This window comes from Lissotriton helveticus, chromosome 3_2 (genome assembly GCF_964261635.1).
Source record: "Lissotriton helveticus chromosome 3_2, aLisHel1.1, whole genome shotgun sequence".
Lineage (NCBI taxonomy): Eukaryota > Metazoa > Chordata > Amphibia > Caudata > Salamandridae > Lissotriton > Lissotriton helveticus.
In genome coordinates, this window is record NC_136062.1 from 417,896,456 (window position 1) to 417,919,811 (window position 23,356).

The window sequence follows — 23,356 nt, forward strand, 5'->3', positions numbered from 1 at the left end:
CCATCGCAACGAGGACCGTATGATATTGTGTGTTACATATCTGAGCTTTTTCCTAGCACTGCGAGGACGATACCACTAGGCCTGTTGCAGAGTTGTGCTATTATCTAAACTACTGTTACCAAGAATGAACTTCTTTCCATCACATATAGGATTATATTACATAGTATATTACAATTTAATGTGGTTTATTAAGTACAATGATCACTAGATGCCTTGAAGTGTTACAAGATTGTTTGCCTTGATACATCACATTAAGTAGCACATCATGCTGTCTGTTAGTAATATGAGACAGTATCTATGTATAACAGAGGACAATCTCATGCACTGTTTTACAAAGATGCATGCTTTAACCATCACCAAGAGGGCAATATCATTCAGTGCACTAAAACTGCCTGATGGTTTACCTCTTCATTTGTAATTCATTGACGAGAATTTGTGATGTGCTTGCATACCATCATAAGGCTGCCTTAAGATACTTCATAGAAACAGACCTGTTCCTCATTAAGACTGCATTCCAGTGAGAGACTGGTTCCCTATGTTGTCGGTAAATATGAATTGTTTATGAATTGTAGTCCATCAAACTCATTACAGCATCACACTGCATGTTTTAACTCTGTGTGCTATTACACTGCACTCTGAAAGAAAAAAATCAAGTGCATGTTTTTATCCATCAGAATGAGGACTACATCATGGTAGGTGAATATTCATGTGATCATGTGTATAGCATGTGAGCTTTTATGTATTGCAGTAAAACGGCACATCATGGCGCATGTTACAGAATTGTGTTGAGATTTTGAGATTATGCTCCTATGTTCACTTTTTCTTTTTGTTTTTTAAACTTTATTTCCAATTTTGTAAAATACAAAAGACAAAACCCCCCACGCAGGCATCATTAAAAACAGTTGTATACGGATCGACTGACTCATTATGGCGCATCACGGAATAGGACAACATCTGAAAACAAGGAAGTACATGTAGCATATTGAGCAGCATATTACGAGACTCGTGAGGAATACAGGCCAGGTCTCATGTCATGCACCCCGCAGGCAACTCCTCAGTGGTATTCACCCCCTCTCCCTCAGCCTATGTTCACTTTAAGGGTTAAACTGAGGACCATATTAAATTGTGTGAGACAGGTTTGAGTGCCTTTGTCTGCCAGAGGAAATATGCTGCCTATTACTATGGTTTTTTTTTCTCCATCACAAGGAGGACCATATCAAGTTTTGTGTCACAATTGTGTGTTTTTATCCAACACAATGAGGACCACATTTTAGTGTATTTTAGGCTTGTGTGCTTCTTCTGTCACAGAGTCATACTATGTTGCATTGATCAAGTTCATGTTAATGTAGCTATCATTAAAACACTACATTAATGTGATTTAGTGTTATTGCATATTCCTTTAACAGAAAGCTCCTTTAACAGTAAGCTGCTTTAACATTATGCTGTGTTTTTGTAGGGTGCATCATCTTGGGTAGCTCAAAAAAAGCTACATTGTATTTTATCTTGGAAATGTGTGTACCTATCCACTTATCCATCCCAATTATGGCTCTATACAGACCTGTTACATAGGACATGAATTTATCTCCATCACAAAAAGGCCCTAGGGCTAATGTTGTGTGCCTTTATCTGACACAGGAACTATTATGGAGCCTATTACAGAGGTAAGTGATTTTATTCATCACAATGAGGACCGTATCAAGATGTGTGTCACAATTGTGTCTTTTATCAAACGCAGTGAGGACCACATTTTGGGCCATTCTAGACATGTGTGCTGCTTCTATCGCAGTAATATCATGTTGTACTGAACAGGTTCATGTTATTTTAGACATCGTAAAAAGTACCACATTAATGTGATTTAGTATTATCACTTATTACTTTAACAGAAAGCTCCTATAACATAATGCTGTATATTACCAATGTGTATGATCTTATGGATCTTATGGAACTAAATAAAATTACATTGTATTGTATCATAGAAATGTGGACACTTATCCATCACAATGACGGCTATATATAGGCCTGGTCAATAGAAAAGCATTTATCTCCAGTACTGAATAGCCCAAGGGCTAATATGCACAAATATACATGTACAATTTGAAAAAGACGACTATTGTATGTGAGTAAATATTTGTGTGTGTGTGGATAGTGATCTTCATGGGCTTTAGTGCTCTGCAAAGTACTTGTGTGCCTGCAAATGTGTTACTTTGTAACTGTCCACAAACATTTCTTCAGCCCATTCCCACCCAGGGAACAATCTGAGATTCACTTCTAATAAGTGCCGGAATAATGGGGTTTCAGAGTGGGAAGCGGAAGGAATCAGAATAAAAATTGGAGATGGCATAGATGAAGGGATCACTCAACAGGCAAATATGCATGCAGAAAGGAAATATTTAACTACTTCTACTTAATTCTACATAGTTCACATTTTTTTTACATTTATGCTTATTCAAGGAAAAATTATGTTCTCAAAAGAAAATGAGAAATAATGAAATACTGCTACTGCAGAAGCATATTAAGAATAATCAAGAGAACCTTTGCAAATAAAAAAAACAGCATGCTCGTGTAATCCAAGCACACTAATAATCAATGACAATAAATATAGCACTTTGTATTGTGAATTGAAGAGGATCTAGAAGCCTTAAGGTATGTTGCTATTTGTATCACATCAGGGTCACAATCCCAATCATGCCAGTAGATTGCTCATTTCCTGCATAATGACCTTAGTTTTGAGTGTTACAGGTTTTTTTTGTGTTATATAAGTGTGCTACTATTATTTTACTTGGGATCACATTGTAGTGTGTGTCACAAATGGTTTTTGCTATTCATCACAACGAGGACCGTGTAATGTTGTGTATTACATATCTTAGCTTTTTCCCATCACAGCAATGACCATGCCACTGGGTCTGTTGCAAAGTTGTGCTATTATCTAAACTACTGTTGCCAAGAATAAACTTCTTTCAATCACAAATAGGATTATATTACATTATATTTTTGTCACCGGGTCGTCAAGGCAGGGGTTAAGCCCCGGTAGGAATCAACGTGCGACTTGGTTCTTTTATCCCTTTTATTAGGTATGGTTTGAATATGTTTTTATTTTTCACGTCCTAGTGCATCTGTTTACACAGCTAGTAGAGGTTAGGTATGAATACTGCTTCCGTTCTTCCTCTTATGAGGCCACCAGGTCAGTCATGGACTTGTATGTCCCTCGGTAAGAAAATAAGAAAACCACCGGTGAACGTCGGGACATCGACAATATGTAGAAGTGTAGAGGGCCAGTGCAGGGAGTATCACCACACTCAAAGAAGCCACCACCACCAAGTGTAGTCCGGTTAACCCATCGGTTTAGCAGAGGTGTGCCCTCTACTTACTTTGCTGCCTTCCAGCCCAGTGCCCGTGAGCAGCCCGCAACCGGACTGTATCTTGTTCAGTCACATTCCTCCTAGAGCGTGGCAGAGCGAAGCGTGAAACGGTTGGCCTCCTGGCGACTCCTCCTCTGCAGGGGTTACCTCCCCACTTGTTGCAGGCGATGAGGTCCCATTTCTCCTCCAAGCGCTCTGGTTCACCTGGCTCTCTCCGCGTTCTTCAGGTCTCACTTCTTCCTCAGCATCCGTTCCAACATCCATTTCCGCTTTCATCAGCGGGGCTCTCTCTTCCCATTGGTAAGGGGCAGAGACATCATCCGGACTTGCTGACCGCCTTCTTCTTGGGTGTCAGAGTCTTGTTCCTTAAAGGGACAGACCGGAGAAAAAGCCTGCACACAGAGGAAGAGTGCCGCATTCACCCTAGTCACCGGGGAGTATGGAATCTCCTCCAATAAGTCATCCTCGACCCTGTGACACAGCTACAAATTCATTTGAGTTCATCATGTGCATCAAGCACTAGATGTCTTAAGATACCTAATAGAAACAAACCTGTTCCTCATTGCATGTGCATTCCTGTGAGAGACTGGTCCCCTCTGTTGTCAATGAATATGAATTACATCACAGTGCGTGTTTTAACTCTGCGCTATAACACCTCACTCTGAAAACAACATCTCACACATATTTTCATCCATCACAATGAAGACTGCATCGTGTTATGCAATTCATGTGACCATGTGTATAGCATGTGAGCTTTTATCCATTGCAAAAAGGAGCACATCATGACGCATGTTACAGTTTTGTGTTGATATTTTAAACGTGTAATACACACTGCCACGACTTTATATGTTTCAAGCATATGAACGTTTGTTCTGGACACTGAAAACCATTTCATACTGTGTGTCACAAGATTGTGCTCTTTGGTGCTTTATTATGCTCCTATTTAAATGTGACCTATGGTCCGATAGGCAGTGGTGTAACTAAGAACCATATTAAATTCTGTACAACAGGTTTGTGTGACTTTATCTATCACAAGAAATATTATGCTGCCTATTACAGAGATTGGTGTTTTTCCCATCACAATGAGGATTGTATAAAGATGTGTGTCACAATTGTGTGTTTTTATCCAACACAATGAGGACCACATTTTGGTGCATTTTGGACATGTGTGCTTCTTCTATCACAGTCACATCAATCAATCAATCATTTGTAATGCGTACTACATACCTGTGAGGGTCTGAAGGCGCTGGGGGGGGCGCTACTGATCGAACAACCAGGTCTTAAGTACCCTCCTGAAGGTCAGCAGGTCTTGGGTCTGTCGTAGGTTCGGTGGGAGGGTATTCCATGTCTTGGCGGCGAGGTGGGAGAAGGATCTCTCACCGGTGGTTGTTCTTTGGATGCGCGGGATGATGGCGAGTGAGAGGTCGGCTGAGCGGAGCTGGTGGTTAAGGTAGTAGAAGGAGAGCCGTCTGTTGAGGTAGGCTGGGCCGGTCTTGTGGAGTGCCTTGTGTGCGTGGATGAGGAGCTTGAAGGATATTCTCTTGTTGACGGGGAGCCAGTGCAGGTTTCTCAGGTGGGGAGTGATGTGACCGTTGCGTGGTACGTCAAGGATCAGTTGTGCCGAGGCATTTTGGATACGTTGTAGTCGTTTGATGAGCTTGGTCGGGGCTCCCATGTAGAGGGCGTTTCCGTAATCGAGTCTGCTGCTGACGAGGGCCTCGGTGACTGTCTTTCTTGCATCTGTCGGGATCCATCCGTAGATCTTGCGGAGCATGCAGAGGGTGTTGAAGCAGGAGGAGGAGCCAGCATTGACTTGCTTGGTCATTGACAGCGTTGAGTGGTGGATGATTCCCAGCTTGCGTGCGTGGTCCGTGGGTGTCGGGGCTGCCCCCAGTGCCGTCAACCACCAGGAGTAGTCCCAACTGAAGGGTTGGAGCGGAGGATGAGGACCTCCGTCTTGTCCGAGTTCAGCTTCAGACGGCTGGTCTTCATCCAGTCGGCGACGGCCTTCATTCCTTCGTGGAGGTTGGCTTTGGCGGTGATGGGGTCCTTGGTGAGGGAGAGGATCAGCTGAGTGTCGTCGGCGTAGGAGATTATGTTGAGGTCGTGCTGTCGGGCTACGTGTGCGAGCGGAACCATGTAAATGTTGAACAGCGTCGGGCTGAGGGAGGATCCCTGGGGTACACCGCAGATGATCTCGGAGGCTTTGGAATGGAATGGGGGGAGGCGGACGCTCTGGGTTCTGCAGGAGAGGAAGGAGGTGATCCAATCCAGAGCCTTGTCTCGGATCCCTGCGGCGTGGAGGCATGCGCGTAGTGTGCGATGGCAGATGGTGTCGAAGGCGGCAGAAAGGTCTAGGAGGATGAGTGCTGTGGTCTCGCCATTGTCCAGCAGGGTCCTGATGTCGTCGGTGGTGGCGATGAGGGCAGTCTCTGTGCTGTGGTTGCTGCGGAACCCTGACTGGGAAGGGTCCGGATTCTGTTTTCTTCGAGGTATCGGGTTAGCTGCCTGTTGACGGCTTTCTCGATGACCTTGGCTGGGAAGGGGAGCAGAGAGATGGGCCGGAAGTTCTTGAGGTCTCTTGGGTCTGCCTTAGGTTTTTAGGTCTCGCCTGCCAATGCGCTTGCGCATTGCTGGCGAGAATTATAGTAAGTGGAAAAGAAAAGTCTACCAAAACGGCTGCGGATCCCATACAGTTCATGTGAGACAGGCGCGTGCACGTCAGCCACATAACACACCACCATTTGTCTGTGCCTCGGCATCAGACATCAAAGGTTGCCGCTCCCCCTCCCCCCCTCGTGCACATCGCGCACCACCATTTGTCTGTGCCTAGGCATCAGACTTCAGAGCATCAGAGCTTGTTATCTCATTCCCTTCCGCACATACTCTTAAATACGTTTCCACTTAAATCTTTGCCTACCCATATCAATTCAGCTTTTTAAGGCTCTCAACATCTGTCACAAGGCTCCCTCCTACACTCACCATTAGGAATCACTACCTTCCTTTTATTTATTTATTTTATGCGTTTTTATATAGCGCGGACCCATTTGCTGCTATTAGTCAATGCCCTCCTCCTCCCCTTCACCTCTTAACTCGCCAGCCACTGGGAGTTGGGATGGGAACAGCGTGACAGCGCTTCTCTTTGTCGGCAAAGCCAACCGCTTACCTTTAATGTGCTATTATTGCATGCACTCATTATTTCTGCATGTTTGTCTGTATATGCGCTAGGACACGTAATGCCATACCTGCTTTTTTCTTATTAATAAGGCGGACGAAAGGTACGGACCGTGCAAATCAGCTCATACGAACGTAAAGTGTTTAAAACAAGCGCAAACAGCTTGAAAGGGACGAGCAGCATCCCTATTCATGCAGTAGTTTTTTTTTTTTTTTTTTATTTTATTTACCACAAAACAGCAAAGTACATATCGTAAACAGCCATTCGCCTACATCCCTTCTCGGGCCGGCAGTAGTGCAAAGTATCTCATCAGCGAATCCTGGCCAAGAACAACAGAATAAATCCGACGGCATATCAACCAGGTGTCCAACCAGGGTCAGGCCCTTTCCGGCTAGCCAATACTTTCGACAGTGTGTCGTGCGTTACTGATACATGGACAATTTTTAAACAATTTTAACTTTTTCTCCCAACCTACCCCCCTTCCCGAAACTCCCCACTCCTCCCCAACAGTTCCCCAATCAGTGCTCCTCAAGTGTGGCAGTGTATAGGCTAAGGGGGTGTTGTGGCGTTCGTTGCGTGCTACCTTTCATGGCTTCAAGTGATCCCTCCCAGGTCCCCACTCACCCAGGGATACCGCTCCTCCCACCTGGCTAAGACGCGCTGCTGTGTAAGTGACTACCCTGACTGCCTCACCCCGGGTCTAAGTGCGGGTCGCGCCCCTGCTCCTCCCCACCCTCCTCTGTCGGGTCATCATTGACCGTCCTAGAAGTCAAGTAAATTTGGTACAGTCCCCAGAAGTTCTTGGGTCGACTCCGGGGCGGTAGCAGCTCACTATAAATCTCTGCTTGTGTGTTGCAAAATGTCATGCTATGCACCCAACGCTGCAATGTCGGGAGGGGGCCCCTCATCCAGCAACATGCTATTACACGTTTGGCAAGTAACATGCCCATGCTGACCATTTTTCTCACTGACACCGGCACCTTCTTTGTGTATCCTAGCAGGGCGAGTGCCGGGTCCATGGTTAGGTCCATTTCCACAATAGTGCTCATTTCCGCAAAGATCCCGGACCAAAATCTTTGAATGCCCGGGCACAACCATGCTAAATGTAAGAAGTCAGCCACTGGGGCGCGGCACCTTTCGCAGCCCGGTGTATCTCGAAGACCGTACCTGTGTAGCCTTTCCGGCGTATAATACACTCGCTGTAAAAATTTAAAGTGGACCAGGCGGTGTCGCCCGTTCAGCGATATCCGCCGTGAGGCCGCACAGCAGTATGCCCACATATCGTCATCTATGTGGGTATCCAGGTCGGTTTGCCAGGCCAAGCGTGCCCTCGTGTATTGTAGCGCCGTGTGTCCGTGCCCTATCTTATGAAGTTTAGATACCATTTTCTGCGGCGCCTCGGTGGCGATTACATATACCAGTTCTGGGATCTCAGGGGGTTCTGCCATATCGGGGCCCAGAAGGTCTAGAAAGGCGCTACGCACCCTATGATACTGAAAGCGCTGTAGTAACGAGAGATTCTCTCTCCCTTGTGACAGTTGATCCCATGTCTTAACCGCGCCATCCTGGAAGAGGTCCCCCAGAGTATGTGCGCCCAGTTCACTAAGGGCCCTGTGAACGCCTGGTTCCGCCAGCGTGGGGAGCCACAGCGCCCAATGTATCGGCATATTAGGTGCGTACATCAGCTCTTTATCTTGCCTCTGCATTATGGAGTGCCAGGCATGGTTAGTAGACAGTAGGGAGTCCAGTGTTCCCACCCTACGGTCCCTAGGGCCGCAGATCGTCGCTGGGAGCGGGGTGGGGTCAGCAAATAACCTCTCCAGTATCACATGCGGTATATCCTGTTTTCCATGAATCCAAGTGTGGAGATGCGAGGCCTGCGCTATCCTGTAATAGCGCTCCATATCTGGCGCCGCCAGCCCCCCTTGCTCGTACGGCAGCTGGAGGACCTTCCACTGCACTCTAGGTTGCTTCCCGGCCCAGGCCAGACGCACTAGAAGCTTGTCTAAGGTTTTAAAGAAGGTTCTGGAGAGGACAATCGGGATATTATTAAAGAGGAACAAAAACCTCGGCAGAACCACCATTTTTATCAAAGCAATTCGTCCCATCAATGACAGCGGGAGCTTAATCCAGAGTTCCACATCATCTGCGAGTTTGCTATAGGCAGTACCGTAATTCTCCCTCAGCAGAGTTTCGGGATCCGTATGGATCCAAATGCCCAGATACCGTATCGGCTCCGTGGACCATTGAAGCGGATACTCCATCTCGAAGGGTCCGGTAACAGGGGTCAGGGGAAAGGCCACCGACTTGGACCAGTTGACTTTCAACCCCGAGAGCGCTCCAAAACGGACCACCTCCCTCAGCACCGACGCAAGGTTGTTACCGGGATCCCTGACATACAGCAGAGTGTCGTCTGCATATGTGGAGATGCCGATCTTGTACGTGGGGTAATTGATGGCCTCATAAGAGTGATACTCCCGGATCGCGCACGCCAGAGGCTCCGCAACAAGAGCGTAGAGTAGCGGCGAGAGGGGGCATCCCTGTCTCGTGCCTCTGCTGATGAAAAACGGCTCCGAAACTGCATCGCCCAGCCTAACTCGTGCAGTGGGTTTGTGGTAAAGCGCACTCAGGAGCTGGAGAAAGGGGTCTCCTAGTCCCATCTTCACAAGCACCCTACGCATGAATGCCCACTCCACAGAGTCGAACGCCTTCTCCATGTCTAGAAAGACTGCTATAGCCTTGGTGTCATGTTTGGTGTGCTGGATGGCTCCCATCACTGTGCGAATGTTGTACGTGAGGTTCCGAGCAGGAATAAATCCCGCTTGCTCTGGGGCCACCAATTCAGGGGCCACGAGTGCCAACCTGGTCGCCAGCACCTTAGCATAGAGCTTGGCGTCCACATTGAGAAGGGACAGAGGGCGGTACGAGCCTGGAAGATCATGTGGTTTGCCCGGCTTCAATATCGTAACGATGAGGGCCTCTCTCAGAGAAGGCGGCATTGCGCCAGTCTCACCAATTTCATCAAATAGGGTGGAGAGGTAGGGCAATAACTTCTCTTTGTATGCCTTGTAAAAGGTCACAGTCAACCCATCTGTCCCGGGGGCGCTCTCAGACCTCATGTCATCCAGGGCGTCCGATATCTCCTCCCGGAGGATGGGAGACATCAAGAAGTCCCGCTGCCAGTTCTCGAGAAACGGCATTTTAATATAGCTTAAATAGTCGTCAATTCGATCCTCTACCCCGGAAACCTTGTTAGTGTACAGCTCCTCGTAAAAGCCCCTGAATTCCGCTAGAATGTCCTCCTCCGCCGTCAGCAGCGTTCCCTCCGCTGATTGCAACTCTGTAATCACCTGCTTACGCCTGGCGCCCTTCATTATTCTAGCTAACAGCGAGCCCGGTCGATCTCCCTCACCATAAGCGCGCGCCGCCGCATACTTTCCTAGGTGCTTAACTTCTCTGTCTGCTTCCTCGTGGTACTCTTTCAGGAGTTCCTGCAGTGTCCCGTCCCCTGTGGGGGTCTGACCCGTCAGCTGTTGTCGCTCGCACTCTGCCAATTGCCCCTCCAGATGTGTCAGCCTGCGCCTGATGTCCTTCAGGACACTAGAGTGCTTAGCCATGACTATCCCCCTGACATACACCTTAAAAGTCTCCCATATCGTCCCGAAGACGTCTACCGTGCCTAGGTTAGTATCGAAGAACACATCTATTTCCTCCCCGAGCTCGGCCCTGAACGTGTCATCCAGCAAGGAATAAGGTGGGAAGCGCCACGTGAACGGGGGTATCCTCCGCCTGGGAGTGCTAAACTCCAACAATATAGGGGAGTGGTCCGATAGCGTACGGGGGAGCACCTTACAGCCCTTCACCTGCGCCAGCAACGGGGGAGTGGACAACCAATAATCTATTCTGGTGTGTATGTCATGGTATGCAGAGTAATGTGTGTATCCCCCTCTATCTCGGTGTCTATCCCTCCAGACATCCACCAGCCCCAGTCTCATCATTTCAGCTTGCATTTGCTGCGCAGCTGCGGCCGGACGACGAGGCGGCCCCGCCGACCTATCCAGCTCCGGGCTAAAAACAAAGTTAAAGTCTCCCCCCCACAGCAGTCTATCTGAGGGCCACTCAGTGCAGTGTCCCGCGAGTGCTGCGTAGAAGTCCGGGGAGTCGTAATTCGGGCCGTACACGTTCATGACCAGCAGAGTATGCCCCTTACCCGCACACTTGCTGAGTACGAACCTCCCTTCCGGGTCAGCTCTCAACAGTGTGAGGGACAATTTAGACTTTGGGTTGACCCAAGTGAGCACCCCCCTTGCGTGTGTGGTGAAGCCAGCATAAGTAGAATTGCCCTGAAGGCCCCTATGCGTGAGCATCCTGCTGTTGTTGGGTAAGTGAGTTTCTTGCAGCAGCGCTAGGTCTATATGATGCCTTTGGAGATAGTGTAACACCTTGCGGAGTTTCCGATAGTCGTTTAAGCCCCTCACATTCCATGTCAGGGCCCTCAGTGTCTCTGTGTCAGTCAGTGAATCATCATGTGGTGAGTCTGCCATATGTAGTGCAGCAACATTGCATATGCGTAGCAAATGTATTCCCTGCCTCTCGTCGCAAACAGCAACTGCCAAACATCACAGTGGGTAGTAACATTGTGGAGCACGCTAAGAACCCCCCCTCAAACATATCGGAACCCCAAACTCCCACTTCCCCCCGCCTCCCACAGTCAACCAACCCCAACCTGGTATGACCGAAGTCCCCGTGGCCCTCCCTCCCACCCACATTTAAACCCATGCAACAATTCCCCATACCAGCTCTATCCGAGCCAAAGCCGCAGTGAGCGCTGGGGCAGAGGTAGCCTGTGTAATCCTTTAGCCGACCACTTCCCTTCTGGGACTACCAAACAGTGTCCTTTAGCTTGCCCCTACGCCAGCGCCCCGTTTATAGAATGCAGCAGTGTCCGCTAAACGCAATAGTTCACCTTTGTGTGTGAGGTCTCACCCCTCCACTCCCCCGCCCTCAATTTCTGTAGTCCTCTCCCATAACGTGCAGTTGAGAGCCAAGACTCGCCTAGGGGATTTCCAGGAGTGAAAGCGCAACTCCCCAGCGGCCCTAATTCAAAAACATACAGATCTCACCCACAGTTCCGCTTATAATAGCCCAGGGCCTGTGGCAGGATACTCCGAGAGGCCATTCCCCTTCAGTCCAATGAGGGGATTCGGTGGCGCTGAAGCGAACAAAGGTCCCTAGAGTCCTGCATTCCGCCCTCTACTCCTCAGTCTTGTTCCTCTAGGTCCCCGTTACTGGTCCGCTCCTCCGTGTTTGGTGCTGGACTTCCCCGGGAATCTTTCATCCAGACCTTTAGGGATTTTTGCAGTTCTTTGGGATCAGTGAAGAAATGCGAGTGTCCCTGCCTGTTGACGCGTAGCCTCGCTGGGTATAACATGGCATAGTCCAGGCCCAGGGTTCTAAGTTGCTGTTTGTACGGGACAAATCTTCGTCTCTCCTCCTGGACTTTCGACGTGAAATCAGGGTATAGCGATATGTCCATTCCCTCGTACTGCAGTTTGCCCTTCTCACGGGCTACTCTGAGGGCTGCGTCCCTATCCCTGTAATTTAACAATTTCGCTATAATCGGTCTAGGGTTAGCGCCCGGGGGAGGTCTTGGTCCGAGGGTGCGGTGAGCGCGTTCCACTATAAACATTGGCGAGAAGGTGTCATCCCCCAGCATCGTCTTCAGGAGCTTCTCAATAAACAGTTCCATCTTGCCTGTTTGGGTTGACTCGGCCACACCCGTGACGCGGATGTTGGATCGCCGGGACCGCGCCTCCAAGTCCTCCGACTTCTCCTGGATTACCTGAAGCAGTCTACCAAATTGTTTACGGTCAGTGTCCCATTCAGTCTGCGCCTCCTCCGCCTCTGTCAGTCTGCGTTCCGCCATATCCAGCCTTTCCGAGTGCTTGTCCACCCTTTCTGACATACGATCCATCCGATAGGACAACGCATCAATCTTGGTTCCAATGGCCGACATGCCCTCCTGAAGGCCTTTCTCCATGGTGTTAAGCATTTCCTTGATTTCGGCACACAGGGAGGGACCCGGGTCAGTAGCCGTGCTGGAAGACTGGGCAGCCTGTTGCTCCGAGTCCTTATTCCTTCGCTGCTCGAACGTCAGCTTCGGCTGTGTGCGGTCCCCCTTGCCCATTTTGAACAATCTTCTCGGGGGAGGCTGTGTCCTGCCCCGGCGGAGGCCCCACAGGAGACCGAAGCACCGCGCGTGCACTCGCTCTGGCTGCAAGTGACTTCAGGGGTGCTGTAGACGGGGCAACGTAGTGCGTGTGTCCTGCTAGGGTCCGTCGACACCACTTGGGTCCACAGGCTCCTTTGGGTATGCCCGGTAATTCACCCTCCAGACCCCCCGGATCGGCCTAGGACGGTAACGGATGTCCGTGCACGTGGGGAGTATCCTCCGCCCTCCGGTGTTTACTCGCCACCACGTCAAAGCCCCTCTCGCCTCAGACGTGCCCGTCTATCAGGCGCCCAGGCCGATCCTACCTTCGGGGGTGCTCCGCCATAGCCACGTGGATCGCAATCGGCTCCGTTGTTGTGCCGGTGTCTCCCCCGCAGCCCTCCGCAGCTCTCATGAGTCGTGTAGCACCCCCAGTGCGTGATTCCACCGCGTGGGACAGCTGGGGGGTCAGCCTCCGCCGGTCTCCGTCAGACCCCCAGGCGACCGCTCGTCGCTGCCGCACGTCGGGTGACGTCGCCCGGCGTCGCCAGCTAGGAAAGACCGGTGATTGGGGCCTGGTCCGGCGTCCGCAGGGTAGTCGGGCAAAGTGAGGTTTCCGCAGCCCGTTTTCCGCCCAAACTGCAGCCGGAGATTCGTTAAGGGCAGGGGCGGCGATATCCGCTGTTGTTGCGTAGTTTGCACCACTGTGCGAGGATCTATGCCGGATAGTTGTCGGCGCTGGCTCGGAGCTCCGCTCTTAAGCGTCCACCATTGACGCCGGCTAGCTCCGCCCCCCATTCATGCAGTAGTTACAGGCAGTGCAAATCTACTCGTACGCACATAACATGGAAAGCATCCAGCGTAACTCGCTTCAAATGATGGAGCAGGGAAGCCCAATGGCTCAAAATCTAGCTCAGCGCGTTAAGAGCTCACTACTGAAATCAGTGTGCAACCTGCACGTCTTGGGTTCATATGTATCCTCCCTACTCTTGCTCTGCTTTTCATCTCCCTCAAGCCTATAAAAGAAGTACCATTATTTTGGGCAACAGTGACCGCTACTACTAGTAGTGTTATGAGAGCAAGCACTACACGTATTATTATTATTAATGATTAGGTGTGCAAACTGAACACGGGACGTATTACACACTTGTCAGTTTTCCTTATCTTGATTTAAATATAAATTGACGCCAGTGATACGTGCTATTTTTATCACTTTTATAAGGATGTCTGCTTCAATCCTTTGAATACCCCGCCCCCCCCATGACCCACTGTTAGCAAACTTCTTAGTGTGTCATTGACCCCCAGGGCCCAATGTTAGCACCCTTCTTAGTGTCACATTGACCCACAGTATGAGATTTTTTCCCTTGTGTCTGCTCCATACCCTTTGAATGCCCCCCCACCCCCTGACTCACTGTTATCACACTTTTTAGTGTCAAATTGACACCCAGGGGCACAGCTCTCTACACCCCTCTCTCTACACCCCTCTGTCTACACCCTCTCTCTTTACACCCCTCTCTCTCTACACCCCCCTCTCTCTCTCTCTACACCCCTCTCTCTCTCTCTACACCCTCTCTCTCTACACCCCTCTCTCTCTACACCCCTCTCTCTCTCTCTACACCCCTCTCTCTCTACACCCCCTCTCTCTGCTCGCCTCTCTCTGCCCCCTCTCTCTACACCCCTTTCTCTCTACACCCCTTTCTCTCTACACCCCTTTCTCTCTTCCCCCCTCCCTCTCTACACCCCTCTCTCTCTACACCCCCCTATCTGTACACCACTCTCTCTCTATACCCTCTTTCTACACCCCTCTCTCTCTACACCCCTCTCTCTACACCCCCTCTCTACACCCCTCTCTCTCTGCACCCCTCTCTCTACACCCCTCTCTGTACACCCCTTTCTCTACAGCCCTCTCTCTGCACCACACTCTCTCTGCACCACACTCTCTCTGCACCACACTCTCTCTGCACCACACTCTCTCTGCACCACACTCTATCTGCACCCACTCTCTCTGCACCCCACTCTCTCTGCACCCTACTCTCTCTGCACCCCACTCTCTCTACAGCCCTCTCTCTATACCCCACTCTCTCTACACCCCTCTCTCTCTCTACACCCCTATCTCTACACCCCTCTCTATCTCTACACCTCTCTCTCTACACACCCCTCTCTCTATCAACCTCACTCTATCTATCTATCTATCTATCTATCTATCTATCTATCTATCTATCTATCTATCTATCTATCTATCTATCTATCTATCTTTCTATCTGCCTCACTCTATCGCCCTCACTCTATCTATCTATCTATCTATCTCTCTCTCTCACTCTATCGCCCTCACTCTATCTATCACCCTCACTCTATCTATCACCCTCACTCTATCTATTGCCCTCACTATCTATCTTTCGCCCTGACTCTATCTATCTATCGCACTCACTCTATCTATCTATCGCCCTCACTCTATATATCGCCCTCACTCTATCTATCTATCTATCTATCTATCTATCTATCTATCTATCTATCGCCCTCACTCTATCTATCTATCTATTTATCGCCCTCACTCTCTCTATCGCCCTCACTCTATCTATCGCCCTCTATCTATCTATCACCCTCACTCTATCTATCTATCGACCTCACTCTATCTATCAACCTCACTCTATCCATTGTCCAGTTCGCGCAATATAAAACTTTATAAATAAATAAAATATCTATCTATCGCCCTCCCTCTATCTATCTGTCTATCGCCCTCACTCTATCTATCGCCCTCCCTCACTCTATCTATCGCCCTCCCTCTATCTATCTATCGCCCTCCCTCTATCTATCTATCTATCTATCGCCCTCCCACTATCACCCTCCCTGCTTCTATCTATTGCCCTCCCTCCCTTTATCTATTGCCCTCCCTCTATCTATCTATCGCACTCACTCTATCTATCGCATCACCACCGCATCACTCAGCACCCCCCTGATGCATCATCACTCAGGGATACCGCAACATCACTATGCGCTAACACAGCATCAATCTGTGCAACCATTCAACAACAACTGGTTCAAATATGTTCTCTCCATGTTTCAAGCTTTATTACAAATGTTACAAATGTCACAAACATATTCTTCACAAGTTATTTACACAAGTTTAAGCTATTGCCATTATAAATTACAATAACTTTTATTTAAGTATTAATTATTTTAAAAAAAAATGCCTTTGTTATTTGTAATTTCAATACATCTAAGTCACATAAATACAGCACATATTGCATTACAAATGCTATAGGTGTCACATTTGCGAAAGCTAAAACTATTGGCATTGTAAATGACAAAGCTATTAATTTAGCTATTTTCAAAACCAAAACATAAATACAAAATTTGTCATTTACAATACCAATAGCTCAAACTTTCCTAATGCGAGACCTATTGCATTGCAAATGCTTGTTTGATTAGGTCGTTGTTCTCGGCGTGCTTCCAGATCTCTGGGAAGGTAGCGGTCTCGAGGGAGAGATTGATGACGTTGCGCAGGTGGGGTGCGATGAAGCTGCTTGCTCTGTTGAAGGCGTGATGCGGGAATGGGTCTGACGGAGAGCCTGAGTGGATTGTGTGCATGGTCTTGATGGTGTCATCGATGCTCACGTCATGTTGTATTGAAAAAGTTCACGTTAATTTATCCATCATTAAGAGTACCATATTATCATTTTTCCTTTAACACTAAGTGCCTTTCAGATTAAGCACTATATTACAAATGTGTAACTCAAAGAGAACTACATTGCATTTTATCTTGGAAATATGTGTACCTATCCATCACAAATATGGCTATGTAATGGCCTGGTCTATATGGCATACATTTATCTCAATTCCAAGAAAGACAAAGTGCTAATGCGCACAAAGTACATGTGTACACTTGGAAAAAGATTTTAAAACTTACAGATATCTATGTGAATAAATATTTTTATGTGGGTAGGTAGAGAAATTTTAAGGGCTTTATTGCCTTACAAAGTTTACGTGTGCCTGCAAACTTGACAGTTTGTAACTGTCCACAAACACTTTCTCTGCCGATCACCACTCGGGGAACAATTTAAGATACACTTCTAACAAGAGGTGGAATAAATTTTATTTCCAGAGTGGGAATAGGAAGGAATTTCGGAGATGGCATAGATGAGATTACTCAACAGTGAAACATGTTTTTCAAATGTTACTTCTTCCACTTGCTTCACAATATTTCCAAACATTTAAACATGTTCAAGGAAAAATGGGATTCTCAAAAGTAAATGAAGAGTAAGGAAACCCTAGTGCTACTGTGCATAAAGTATATGTGTAGACTTAGAAAAGATTGACTAGCATGTAGATTTCTATGTGAGTACATTTACTGGACTTTAGAGCCCACGCTGCTTTGCCTGATTACCGCGCCAAGAGGCGCCGCCGCCATTCTCTCGCACCCGGAGGTGCATAAAGGTGCTCGCGGCTCCCGCTTCGCAGGAACCGCTTTACTGGACTTCAGAGCCCACACTGCTTTGCCTGATTACCCCGCCAGGAGGCGCCGCCGCCATTCTCTCGCGCCCGGAGGCGCATAAAGGTGCTTGCGGCTCCCTCTTAGCGGGCGCGGGCCAGGCCAAGGGCGGGCCTGTTTGAGCCCGTTAGAGACCGGATGAGGCCAGGCTCACTCACAAAAGCCAGTCATAATCAGAAGGTCATTTCAATTTGACATACGGTTGGTCTAGGGAAAAGTGTTATTAATTGGGAAGGTGGAATTTATTAAGTTGTTTTTTTGACCTCCCATCATTTCAGAAGCTTAGTGAGGATGAATTGGCGTGAGGGCAAGGGAAGATCTGCACAGCCCTCTGGCAGCGTGGTGGGGACTTTGGATCAGTTTTTAATTAGAGCCATCTCTGTCCTTGCTCAGGAGATAGCACTGACAGAGCGTCGTGAGTCTCTTGATCTACAAACAGCTAAACGATCCTCTCTGGGCGCCCTGGCTTGTGCTCGTACCCCTGATTGCTCCTTGGTTGCAGTTCCTGATTCTCCCGTCATAGTAAGTGACCCTGGATTGTCTCAAAATGAACCATCGGAAAAACAAGGCGGACAGGGAACACATAATATTACGCCATCTGTTGAACTGGTTGCGACGGTTACTGTAAATACCCGAAGCAGTCCATCCCCAAGTATTGCTACAAGATCTGGACCTCATGGTAAAACTAACTCCTCTGCCGTACCCTCAGACTCTTCACAAAAGAGGAAGCGGGGAGGGGGCCCACAGAGACAAACTGGCAAAAATTAAAAAGATTAATAAAAATGGAGAAACTGTAGCATCGCCATCTCTAACAACGGTGTTTTCACAGCCAAGTTTGCCACCGGACTCGACTTTAGATCTTCTAGGCGATTCCCCTGACAAAGTCAATGATGTTATGTGGTCCAAATTGGGTAATTTAATTGCATCATCTCTGTCTCCAATAATGCATAGGCTCTCTAAAATTGAGGAAGGATTAACCGATTTTGAACTGAAGGTTATGAATAACCTTTCTAACCTAGAGGGTTTTTTAGCCTCTAGAAATAGGTTAATGGTTAATACATCTAATGAGGTAAGCAACGTGGTACTTGGGAACTCCATTCCTCCTAAATCTCTCGTAGCGAGGCAAATACCCTCAACATCGTCGGTACCTGGGATGAATGAGGATGTTGTGGGTAATCATGATGTTGGTTTAGTGCATGTGGGTGTTAAAAGGGTTGAGCAAGGGGTTAATCTTAGTGGCCCTACTCAGGCTAGCTTTTGTAGTCAGGAAGGGGAGGAAAGTGGTCCATGTGTGGGGACTGTGGGTGATGAAGCACCAAGCTTGATATCGGGGCCTCAGCGTCGAAAACCGCAGCAGACGTTTGAGGGTGTGGATAATAGTCTAGCCTTGGAGGGCTCTCAGGTCTTGCATCTTCATCCAGCTGCTGCCCCTTTGGCAGTGATCTTGCGGAATATCCCAGTTTCACAGGAAGGACAGTTAGAAACTACAGATCAGCTGATGGCCAAAACTATGTAGTGGCTCACAACTAAATTGGAGCATGTCGGGGTTTGGGATTAGAACATCTGTAATCAGATGATCATGGCTAGATGTTATGCTTGGATAGGACATTCTAGGAAGGACTTGAGAGGGGACTGCATAGTTGCCAACTTTAATAACGAGCAGGTTGTGAGATTTCTGCTGGACCGTATAGGGAGTATTAATTTAGAGGATCATTTCAGTAAGATCTCTCTTTTGCCATTAGGGTTTTTTTTATAGACGCCATTTTATTTGGAAAGGGTGGTCAACCGGATTTACCGGAGAGCACTGTAGGGTCCTACCAAGAGACCACCCTTTCTAAATCTAGTTAACAGATTTGCCACATTGTCCGGTCTAGATGGTTGTGATTGACTACAACCTCTAAGTCCCCCACTGTTGGAGAACATCATCGTTCGGTCTCCCTCTTCTCCTGCGATTAACTTGCCTACCCGGCTAGATACATTAAACTATGCAGGGAGGAGTATGAGTCAGATAACTAAAGCTAGGGAGGCTAGCACTGATAGTTGCAAGAAAGGGTCTGTCACAGAAGTTGAGACGGATCCTTCTAGCTATCCTCAGAACGAATGCCTCCATATAATGACATGGAATGTTGCTGGGGCTAGGCATAAACTGCAGGATGTAAATTGGCTTACAAGCATCCAACTCTGCGATGTGGTTTTATTACAAGAGACTTGGCTCACAGATAATTTCATCGTAAACGGGTTTAAGACGATTTCAACAAATGCTATCCCCTCAAAGGCAGGTAGGGCTATAAAAGGAGCGGACGTGAGGATAGGGGTAATATTTACACCTTTGAAGGAGTAAGATCATCCTCATGTATTGATCACTTTATCACCTCAATAAGCCTTCGGTCCCTAATAGCTGAATTTTTTGTCTCCCCACGTTTATTGAATGATCATCATCCTGTGCTGATAACCTTAAAATCTCCCTTTTTAAAACAACCGGAAGCAAGTACCCATGCTATGGATATAAAGACACAGGGCGAGAATGGGATCTCAATCAAATGGGCTGCCGTTGACCCAGAAGCTTTTACAAATAGGATCCTATTAAAAATTAATGATCATGTTTTAACCTGCCCTGATAATTCCTCAAATAGTATGGACATAGTTAAGGCTTTTTAAAGTATTTCTACTGCAATTTCTGATAATTTGCGAAAGAATCCTAAAACAGATGTTTCGCATTCCCCAAGATGGTTTGATAATCAATGCTCTAGATTAAATAGAGATTTAAAGTCTGCAATAAAAACATCTGGCGTAATATGGAGGAGGACAGTATCCTACGGAAGTCATATAAAGAAGCCCTTACCCGAAGAAACTCGGAGATTAGGGATAATGATTGGGAGAATCTGATCAAAGCTGCCGATCTTAAAGATTCGGCCCTTTTTTGGAAAACATTGGATCAACCTTTCTTTAAAGATGTCCAATCAGTAAAAGTTTATATGGTAGTGACCCCAGCGGATTGGTTAATCCACTTTGAAGCAATTTTTTATGAAACTGATCAGGGTTTTTTAAATAAAGAGGATAAATCCGTCATAATCTTAAAAAACACCAAAATAGGGAGTATCAGTCAAGATGAAATTGTAACAGCCCTTAAGAATAGCGCTAGTGGCAAAGCGGCTGGCCCCGACGGAGTCCCAATTGATATATTTAAATCTAATATGGATTTTTGGGTACCCGTTGTGTAAAAATTTTTTAATGCAACAATTGATGGGGTGGTACCTGCCACTTGGGCAGAGAGTCTGATAGTCCCCATTTTCAAAAAGAGGAATAGGAGTAGTGCCAATTGCTATTGCCCAATACCTTTGCTTGACTCTACTTCTAAAGTAATGGCAAGAATGCTGTTGGCCAGCCTAGAGCAATGGGTAGAAGAAAAGAACATCTTATCTGTAGCTCAGTATGGCTTCAGACGAGGTGTTGGGGAGGTCGAACAGTTTCTGGACTTAGAACTAATAGGGGAACTTTACCTGTTGCTTGTACTTGCTCCTGAGGGCCGGGCATTGCTCTGCTTCATCATCTTGGCCGGGCTTGGCTGCGCCGAGCCCCGCATTCCTGTGGCAGCACCTGTGGGCCGGGCTTTGCTCCGCTTACTCCTCCGGCCGGGCTTGGCACCGCCGGGCCCCTTCCACTCCTGTGACTACATCTCCCAGCAGCCCCACTAGCGGCCAGGGCGCTGCGGACGTCACACGGAAGCGCCAGGAGGCACATAAAGGCTCACTTGGTGCTGAGTCCGGGGGGAACTTTACCTGCTGCTTGTACTCGCTCCTGAGGGCCTGGCATTGCTCTGCTTCATCATCTTGGCCGGGCTTGGCTCCGCCGAGCCCCGCATTCCTGTGGCAGCACCTGTGGGCCGGGCTTTGCTCCGCTCGCTCCTCCGGCCGGGCTTGGCTCCGCCGGGCCCCCTCCACTCCTGTGACTACACCTCCCAGCAGCCCCACTAGCAGCCAGGACGCCGCGGACGTCACACGGAAGCACCAGGAGGAGCATGAAGGCTCCCTTGGTGCCGAGTCCGGGGGGAACTTTACCTGTTGCTTGTACTCACTCCTGAGGCCCGGGCATTGCTCTGCTTCATCATCTTGGCTGGGCTTGGCCCCGCCGAGCCCCGCATTCCTGTGGCAGCACTTGTGGGCCGGGCTTTGCTCCGCTCGCTCCTCCGGCCGCGCTTGGCTCCGCCGGGCCCCTTCCACTCCTGTGACTACACCTCCCAGCAGCCCCACTAGCGGCCAGGACGCCGTGGACGTCACACGGAAGCGCCAGGACGCGCATAAAGGCTCCCTTGGTGCTTAGTCCGGGGGAACTTTACCTGTTGCTTGTACTCGCTCCTGAGGGCCGGGCATTGCCCTGCTTCATCATCTTGGCCGGGCTTGGCTCCGCCGAGCCCCGCATTCCTGTAGCAGCACCTGTGGGTCGGGCTTTACTCCGCTCGCTCCTCCGGCCAGGCTTGGCTCCGCCGGGCCCCTTCCACTCCTGTGACTACACCTCCCAGAAGCCCCACTAGAGGCCAGGACGCCGCAGACATCACACGGAAGCACCAGGAGGCGCATAAAGGATCCCTTGGAACCTCGTCCCGCGGGACGCGCACGGGAGCGCGCCGGGAGAAGACCGGGACAAGGGTGGGGCCGTCTGCAGCCGTCCTAGGCAGATCGAGGCAGGGCAGGGCCCCGCCCCTTACATGTGAGAACTTGAACCACCCATATAAAAAAAAAAAGGTACTGTGCTCATTCGTCAAGTTGACTGTTCCCTGATACACAAGATGGTGTTGGGCCACCTTCGAGTTGTTGGATATTATCCCATTTACCAGGGAAAGTTGTAGCTAGCAATGGGTAAAAGGAAGGTAATGGAGGGGGGGGGAGCCCTTGCCATTACAACAAAAAAAAGGAAGAAGTCAAAAAGTCGCTACATGCTGCCGCTAATGGTGTTATGTCAAGAATCGAATCTATTGTTGAAGATTGTGAGGACATTCTATTGACGGCTCCTACCTTAAGAAATGTGGATGACCCTGATCCCCTGGTCGACGGTTTACTGCAGATAAAGAGCAAAGTGATCCTAGCTATTTTTTCTAAAAGATCAAAATCCAAGTGCTCAGTAGATGATATGCATTCTAACCCTGCTAGCCCCATTGAGGTAAATGTTACAGAGGCATTAAGAGGGGCAAACATGAGTGCTAATGCCGAACTTCCAGCTATATCAACTGGGAATATAGACAGGTCCTCGCAGGTGATTGCATGTGAAATGGGCATCACTTGTACTAATCGCTTTTCAGTGTTGGAATGGGAATCAAGGGAATTAAGTGAGGTCTTATCACAAGGGCTGGGGGGGACTGTGGAGGCTGTGAATAGTCCAGGTGAATGCTCCAGATGTTTGAATTTTATTAATTTAATCATGATGAAAATGGAAAGCCTGGTAAGGGATATATATCTATTATTAAGAAATTCATGATGGACTTTACAAAACGGGAGGAACTACACATAACAAACACTCTACACCCAGTGTTAGTGTCCAACCCGGTAAAAGGAAGCCCCTATCTTGCGATCGGCCCCACCAAACCAAACAGCAGGAGCAGCCCTATCTAAACCCAATACACGAACAGCCCCATTATGTGTCTCCAAAACTGTAGTAGAGTTCCGACCCAAAATCCCAGCTCATAACCCCCTAGCTAAAATACCCGCCAGGCAAAACACCTCGGGCTCATATGCCGAAGTAGCAAAATTGAGGGGGTCAATATCACAATGCAGGGTCCTGCAGGGGGATAATAAATATTATAGTGACATGGCTGAAACAACTAATTGGAGTAACAAACAGATAAACACACCATACAGATCCCCTTGTGGTATTGTCTACATGACTGGGGTCACCAAGCTTGGAGCTGCTAACACTTATGAGAACAGTGAATTCATACGCAATAAAGCCATTGCGCAGATCAGTCATTATGGAGGATATGTTTAATGTTAAAAGAATTTCCTTGCCTAGTTCATCAACAGACTGTATTGAGATATAGTTTGGTAACAGCAATTGCAGAGAACCTAGTAGCCCTACAGTATAGGACATGCCCCCCTAGGAATTGTAACATACAAATCAGACACGCACCT